Below are 6,000 nucleotides of genomic sequence, written 5' to 3'. Positions count from 1 at the left end.
TGTTTGACTGGCTTGCTTGCTTTCTTTTTCTTTCTCTCTCTCTCTCTCTCTCTCTGTGTTGTCTGCTCTCAGTTTCTGAGAGTTTCTGTCTCACTCCCTTTTTCTCTCTCATACACACACGCACCTCTACCCAAAATAATGCTCAGCCAAAAGTTACTGGGTGGCTTCATATACCCCTTTTGTCTTAGATGGGGGCTTATGCTTACACTATGTTAAATGATCTGAGTTCACACCTATTAATCTCATTGGGGCTTTAACTCAAAACATAACAAGTTTTCACCCAGCTCATAACACTGGCAATCAATGATTAGCTAGATGACAAAAGGGGCCCTTTGCTCTGACAGTCATTTATTGCCAGGAAATTCATGACCTACAGGTGACAATAGTTATAACAAAATCTACACAACTGTTTTTAAAAATTAACGAAATAATTAAAAAGTGTAACTACCTCTTTAATGGCCCCATTCTCAGCTGGTGTAAATTGCTGTAAGACTTTTGAAGCCAATGGAGTAACATCAGTTTACATCAGCTGAGATTCTGACCCTGTATGTGGAAAAACTGAAAGTGGAACTACATATTTGCATGGGGCTTGTGGTCCATTTACAGCGCTGTCCTTTCCCTAGCAGCTAAAGATCAGTACAGTAACAATTAGGTATGGAGTTTGCTGTCAACCTTTCATTAAGTTTATAAGTACATTTATTGATTCTGCTGTCTCACCAAAGAAACTGTGGCAGAAAGTCCCACTTGGATTTCACATCTGTTGAATCTCTAGATTCTGCTGCCCTTATTCACATTGAGTAGTAGTTTTACTCCTGACGTGTTCCCAAAGGGAGTATTAATGGAGTAACGTACTAATCAACATAAAAGGGGCAGATCTTGCCTGTTGCAAATATTGTGTAGATTACACCTTTGTGAGTTTACTGGGATTTACTCCTTAGTTACACCAGTGTAAGTGAACACAGAATCAAACCCACAGTCTTTAAGAGTATGTCTACACTGCAGTTGGGAGTATGTCTCCCAACGCATGGAGACAGACTTGTGCTGGTAGGGCTCAAACTTGCACACTAAAAACAGCAGTGTGGACGTGGTGGCACCAGCAGAGATTCAGACTAGCCACTCAAGCTCAGGAATAGGTGGGCTCAGTGCTTAATTTGTGGCAGGGCTGAGTCCTGGCACCTCTAGGCTTGTTAATTCATAGCTTCTGCACCTCTGGGCTTGTCATGTCAGTTATGAAAGTAAAAAAAATGCTTGAGCCCTGGCACCTCTTTCAGCATGGGGAACCATGGAAAACCCCCTGTGATGCACAGTGGCAGGAAACCATGGAAATTCCCCTGTGACCCGCAGTGGCAGGAAGCCGAAGGGATCCTGCAGCCACTGCTACCGGCCGGGGAGCTGCAGGGGGTCCCCCTACTTGCCGCGGCACAGGGAGCTGCAGAAATCCCCCAGCAACCCGCAGCAGCCGGGGAGCCGTGGGGAGCCCCCTGCCACCAGCAGCAGCTGGGTAGCCACGGGGGTCCCCCATGCCACCTGAGGTGGTGGGGAGTTGCGGGGGACCCCCTCCCATGTGGGAGGTCCCCCTGCTTGCCGTGGTGCAGAGAGCAGCAGAAATCCTCCTACAACCTGTGGCAGATGGGGAGCCACAGAGATCCCGCTGCCACTACCGGCAGTCAGGGAGCCATGGGGATCCCATTGCCACCTCCAATGGCTGGGGAGCTGCGAGGGTCCCCCTGCCATTGCCAGCTGTGGGGAGCTGCTGAGGTCCCCCATGCTGCACACGGCAACTGGGGAGCTGCAGGATACACCCCCTGCCTATGGGAATTGGGAGCTTGGGGGCACCACTCTCTCAGGTGGCTGAAGTACCACACAGCTCCCTGCTCCTGCAGGAGGCTGCGGGACCCTATAGCTCCCAGCCCCCAGGGCTGAAGTCAAGGAGGTCTTTGAACGTCATGGATTCTGTGACTTCCGTGGTCTCCGTGACTAAATCGTAGCCTTAGCCATGGGGTATAAATAAGTGAGACTAATACATGCAGCATCCTACAAGCTATTCATAAGTGCTAATCTCCAAACACATTCTTACAACTCTAATATCTATCTTAATAATACTAACATACAGATGAGCCAGACTGGTTTCCAGCTCTGCATTTGTTAGTGTTCAGAGAGCCCCGGGCCTTTGGCATGAGCTGGCACCTGGTCTCCCAGCATCACAATCAATCATAGATTAAGTCATTCTAATGAAAAGCTGAAAATCAGACAAAGCGTGAAATAGGACACAATTCTTCCAGTCATGTCACAAAGAATTAAAGAGGTAAATAATAACAAAGTGACAATTTTTAACCTTGCCATTTTGTTGTTTCTTGCTGTACAACAGATAATTATTGTCACAGTAAAAGTTTCATTTGTTTTCTGACCCACAATTAGATCCTAGTGCTCTGCCAAAAATACATACAGGATAACTGGGACAAAAATACATACAGGATAAGAGGCTTCCCTTATTATCAGTGTTGCCATTTTGTTACTCGATAAACTATCAGTAAACACACAGTAGCTGCAGGGGGAAAAATCTAAAAATCACACAGAAGAAAAGAGAGAGAGATGAATGAGTAAAACACTGATAACCAGAAATTCATTTGTAGCCAATAGAGCAAAAAATATCAAGCTAGAAAACTGACGGAAACAAACAGGGTTTTCCATTATTGTATCTGAACTAAGAAGGAGTTTCTGTTAAGGAAATATCAGTGTCTCACCAAACAACTGAAAGGAAGACACAAAAAAGATAGTTATTTTCTTCACTTTCTGCTGAGAAGTTTGGTCTTTCTGGGGAATCTTAAATAAAGTTGCGTGCTTAACCGCTGAACTACGAGAAAGGATGATCTTATGGCCAAGACATTGGCTGGGGAATCAAGATGTGGGCTCAATTCCTGGCTCTGTAAGAGGCTTCCTGTGTGGCCCTGAGGAAGCTGATTAAGGCCTGATCCTGCTCCCCCTAAAGTCAATGACAAAATGCCTGAAATTTGGCTGGAATGGGAAAACCTTTAATTCCTCCATCTCCTGTCTGTCAAATGGGGATCATAATTACATCTGGTTGAAAAAAAGGGACAATTTATTTGCAAAAATTTGCTTTTTTTCAATCAAATGATTTCACAGTTAGAATTATTTCAACCAGATCTAATAATAATGGTTCCCTTCTCCCACCCTCCATCTTGTCTGCTTATATTATAAGCTCTTCAGTGTAGGGGGTTGTCTCTTACTATGTGTATGTACAATGTCCAGCACAATGGAGGCTTAGTTTCAGCTGGTCCCTCTAGATGTTGTGGTGATACAAACAATACTAAAGTTGGACTATTAGTCATATAGAGTATTTTTTTACAAACAATAACTTGCATTTTTCATTAAAGATCAAAATCCTAAAATTATCTTTCCTGAAGTGGCAAAATAAACAGAGGAGACATTAAAGATGTTTCACAGGAGATGAGGAGAAAGCTTCTAGAAAGCTGAGTCTAGATGGCATTTACTCTGAGCCACTTCTGCTGGAAATAGACTGAGGAAGTGACATTCAGAATCAGATTCGCTTTAGGCTTTGTTTGAGGCTATAGTTCACATGTTAAAGAAAAACAGGAGTTAGGATTTGGGGTCAACTGCATTGAAAACTTGCAAATTAAAGTCAATGGAGCTACACACACTCTGTAAAGTCAGGCTTGTCAGTACACTGTTGTAGGATTAGGCCTAACAGGTAATACTAGTTTATCTCTCTAGAACCCCTGTACTTTGTACTCTGAGCTTTCACACAGGGCATGGCAGAGTGGTTTGAGGGCCATATGGGAGTTAGGCACCTAAATACCATTAAAAATCTGGTTTTGAGAGAACAGGACACCTGTTGTCACAGCTTTCATTCTATCTAGCCCCACCCTTTGCAATCCGGCATTGTTAGATACACAGACGCACTTTTAGACATCTTGAATGGTAAAATTCTTCTGAGAGCAGCTGTTCCTACAGTATTTTATCTGGTATTGAAAATAACCCCCTTTCAGTTTGGGATCTGACCCTGCACCTAAACTAACAGGTGGCTTGTACTGGAATTTGAATTCAAATCACACCCTCCACTCTAGCCCAAAACATTTCCTTTGGAGAGATTTCAATACAGAGTTCCAATTTTGGCCCATTTCCAACGGAAAACAAGACTCATTTCAGGAGAAATGTGAAGTATAAACAACTACTCTGGGAGGATGATGGGCCAGATTCTAGTCATAATGATACCACTGTGAAGTAACTTCACTGCTGTAAAGATAAATACTCTATTTATACCACTATCACTGAGATCAACAACAGTCACTTCATAGATGATGTAGTTTATTATCATGCTTATATTCAGCCATCTGGTTCTGTTGCATATCCTGACATGACAAGTTCCAATCAGCAATTCTGCAAGAGAAAAGCTGGACCTCTCTAACCTATTAGAGTTCTCGAGACATAGCCACGACACCACCAAGAACTTCAGGCAAAGCCCCTCCTCATAAGAGGCTATTATGAAACCTAAGCAGTCATGGTTCAGAAACAGGCCAAGGCCAAAAACAAGGAGGCGGAGTACATGGCCAAAAGGTAAGTGATAGCCCTTTAGGAAAGGGACCATCTGCTCACAATGTCATATATCCTCTTTGCACAGTGCTGGAGGTCTATAGCTCATTCAGTTTCATGAATTCTTTGCCAGTGCAATGTTCCTCAGTGGGTTACTAAGCATTCTTCACACTAAGATTAGCTGTGCCACGTATTGACTGTATAACATATACTAAGGATTTAATTCAGTTCTGGTAATCCTATTGGTTGGACGATTGGTACCACACAAAGTTTTTATCAAATGATTATTTCAAACTAATCCAAAATAGAGAGGAAAAAGAATTGTCAAGCTTAATTTCCACCATGTTCATTCTTCTGCTTTGTTAAACAGATGCATATAGGTGTGCACAGACTGTAAACAAATAGGAGCATAAATGCTGGATTTATGTGCTCCTATAAATAATGGAAGCACATAATGCTGTAGCTTTTCAATAGAGAAGAGATCGAACAGCATTTTATTGCTTGTCTTAGACTCTAGATATGGAAAAGACCTAATCAATCATCCTGTACTTTCCTTACCAATGCAGGATTTTTATCATCTATATAATGTTATTGCTTTTTCCAGTCCAGTTTTAAGTAACCCAAATAATCTGGCTTTTCTTACCAGCCACTTGGTTCAGTGACAAGAAAAAAAATGCAGAATGTGGTCCAACTTTACCTACCAGCAGCAGCACAATGACAGCAACAGAGTGATGAGGGATTTCTATACTTCTGTACATTGCCAGACTGACACAATGTCCTTGGATAAAGTCTTTAGAAAATATATGTTGTCTTGTTGAGCAACTGCAGCTGAAGACAAAAATGCCTTTACGTTAGTGCGAAGGAGCAAAGACCGTTTCTTCATGCCCTAGTTATTAGATAAAGTGTAGTTTGAGAGGCAAGAAAGACAGCAGTATTCAGGAAAAATCTGACTCATGCAGAACATGAAAGGCCAGCTAGTAAGGATTCTACTTGTCATGTTATCAGCCAGAACAATGAATTGCTAATGATACCTAAAAAAGAAAAAGCACTTAGAATCCTGAGAAAGCACAGACACCTTTAAAACAGAGAGGAATTATGTAGTATGTGATATGATTGAGGACTGTATTGCAGAAACTAATTGCATGTGATTTTATGTAGTAGGAGGGCAGTGTCCTATCAAAATTACTATTTAGTTCAATAATTATATCACTGTTATTGTAAAGATGCATTTTCCCACTTCTTCCCCTGTGATGTTTGGGCTTCTCTGCATGTATGTTGAAGAAGTTGTTTTTAATTTCTTGTCAAGAAACCCAATTTCCTGTACTAGTGTGACAGAGGGCAATTTCCTGCAATATCCTGGATAAGCTTTATTAAATTAAGTGTAATAACTTTGGGGTCCATTGTATTAAAAATGCCATTGTTTATGTG

Source organism: Lepidochelys olivacea, assembly GCF_965140295.1.
Source record: "Lepidochelys olivacea isolate rLepOli2 genome assembly, chromosome: 1".
In the NCBI taxonomy this organism is placed as follows: Eukaryota; Metazoa; Chordata; order Testudines; family Cheloniidae; genus Lepidochelys; species Lepidochelys olivacea.
Note: the sequence above shows the minus strand (reverse complement) of the source record.